The 2,500-nt window shown below is 36.3% G+C and overlaps 1 protein-coding gene across 1 annotated transcript in view; it reads right to left on the bottom strand.

Annotated features, from left to right (window-relative positions):
• The window catches only part of LOC138022807 (phenylalanine--tRNA ligase alpha subunit-like), a 25,702-nt gene that overhangs the window by 18,029 nt on the left and 5,173 nt on the right, over window positions 1-2,500 (bottom strand). The window lies entirely within an intron of this gene.

The following is a 2,500-nucleotide window of genomic DNA, read 5'->3' as shown; positions in this document are numbered from 1 at the left end:
GTTATTACAATAATGCATATGTTGCAGGTCATTTTGTTCCTTAGGTTTGTTTTTTTGCAACCAAACTAGGTCATTTTGTTTCAACCTAGGTCATTTTATTTTAAAGCTAGGTTGAAATTGATAGTAGGAAACATCAGCAAAAACCCCTCAATAATTAGTAAGTACATATATTGGTTAGTAAATTGGTCCTAGAGGAAAGGGGATGAACTTAGTGCAGCTTAGATTTTCATGAGTATTTTATCAAACCCCAATGGTTGTTAAGTCTAGGCACTGATTTTAAATGGTTAGCATTAAGATTGAGGTTAGGCATACAATGCATGATAACCGATTGTACTTGTCTTTCTCAGAGCTTTTTAGGACATTGTTCATTGATGAATCTCCTTAGGATGGCAGAGGGCAACAATATTGAATTATTGTCCAAGGAATAGAAGAACTGAAACACATACATGATGTATCGTTGACTTTTAATTTGCTTAGTTCTTTCCTCTATCTTTTGCTTACTTTGAATTCGTATTAATCAAAGGCAAGTAAAAACAAAACTTTGAAAAGTCAGGAAAAATTAATAATCTATTGATTAGAAGCCATTTTGTAGGCTCTTGTAAGTGTTATATCTTTTGAATTATGAAATAAAATATTTGTTACTTTTTTTCAATTTTGCTGAGTCTGCTTGTAGTGATAAATCCAAATTTTGTGATTATTTTGGGACAGTCCCCTTCAAGTTCTCCGATTTGAGCAAGTAGCACATTTGGATGAAGGGGCGTTTCCTTTTCCATTTTATTAATTTTCAGCGCCACATAATCCTGAAGTTCGAACTTCTTCTTTTTCTTCTTCCCTTTCTGGTGCATGATAACTGCAAAAGACAGACTGCTGGTTGTCTGCAAATAGCGCTGACAAGCAGTATTTAAGTTGAACACCCACTTCAAACAGTGCTGATAAACAGTATTTAAGTCTCAGGACCCATTTTTGAGCGGTTAGCTTTCAATAACTGTGATTCAGGGTTAGTCTGTAGTCCGCGGTCTGCATTTGGCAAGTGTCAGACACCGCTCTCCTTTAATGTCAAGCTCATCCTGCCACTTTTTCAAATTATTCACCATTTTCCTGCTCTGTGTGTGATGTAGCTGTGACTTGTCCATTCATTTGTGGCTTTTTAATTTCTTTTCTCCGAGAGATTCCAAAAACCACTTCATACGGCATTTTGCCAATTGTTCTGTGAATGGTTATGTGTTTTTTTACAAGCGGTTTCTCCAAGATGATGACACCAATGGTTCGGAGACGAGTTCTTTTCTTTGATTAAACTGTAAAGGTTATCTTTTGTTGTTCTATTTGCCTGTGTCACCATCTTTTTTTCACTGTGGGAACGCTGTGTTTGCAGCGAAAATCGGTTTGTTATATCATGACTAGAAATGATGCCTTGTTCCTGGACCAGGTGTATTTTGCATAGCGACGTAACAAAACTTAATTCGCACAATATTTGACTATTTGTCCTTCAGAATCAAGAGTCCACCTCTTTCAAACAATTTTTGCTTTCGTTGCACTGGAGACTCAGAGTGTTTTTCATTCTTCTTCAGATAAATTTAGCCTATGGACCCTTTAACTTCTTCACAAAGTTCCATCTTCGGCCTTTTAACTGTGTATGAACTGAAATTTTTCTAAGTCTCACTTTATGTCATTTACGCATGTGCGAAATGGTAGTTGTCGTGAAGGCTTGGAAATAGCTTAAACTCATTGGTAGAAAAAATATTTTGACACTTTCAGTTGCTGATTCGATGGCTTAGCGGTTAATACAGAGGAGACGTAATCTCAGATGTCCTATGGTGCGAGGGTTCGAATCCTTGGAGCGGCATAGAATGTTGTGAAAGTTCAAGGTAAGAGAGACAGTCCGTTGGCAGTAAGCAAGGACAGTAAGGGGGAAGGAGAGGGTGAGACGGTAAGTGGACGAAGAACGGAAAAGTGTTTTCTTTTTTATTCCCCCTAAGAATCCAGGCCCCATTTTTTTTAAATTACATCCCCAAAAAAAAAGGGAAACGCTTTTTTAGACAGTTCATAATAACCTAGGTTGAAACAAAATAACCTAGTTCAAAATATTTTGACCTAGCTTGAAATCATTTTGACCTAAAGTACATTTCAAACTACAACACATACTTAATAATTAAAAATACAGTGTACAATGTTCTTAGGACACTGCGTTTACAAAAGGAACTAAATTTTTTGGAGAAAAGGAAGAATAGTAATAATATTATTCTTGTTGTTGTTTAATCCATTGAGTCCTGAATAATCAGTGCACATGAAAGGCAGAATTTTCTCCTCAGTTACATTAAGACCCTGTGTACTTGTCTTCTTCCTAAGCTGTTAAATGGTGACAGAGCTCTCCGGACAAGAGAGAAAAAAAATTGCTCAAGGGATGCTGCAGTAGAAGGAAAGTTTAGCAATGATGCCAATAACAATAATAATAATAATAATAATAATAATTTAAGGGCTGTATTCCACAGTATGGCCAGCT

The sequence above is a fragment of the Montipora capricornis genome, chromosome 11 (genome assembly GCF_036669925.1).
Source record: "Montipora capricornis isolate CH-2021 chromosome 11, ASM3666992v2, whole genome shotgun sequence".
Lineage (NCBI taxonomy): Eukaryota > Metazoa > Cnidaria > Anthozoa > Scleractinia > Acroporidae > Montipora > Montipora capricornis.
The sequence above is the reverse complement of the archived record's forward strand: the minus strand, read 5'-3'. Positions and strand labels throughout refer to the sequence as shown.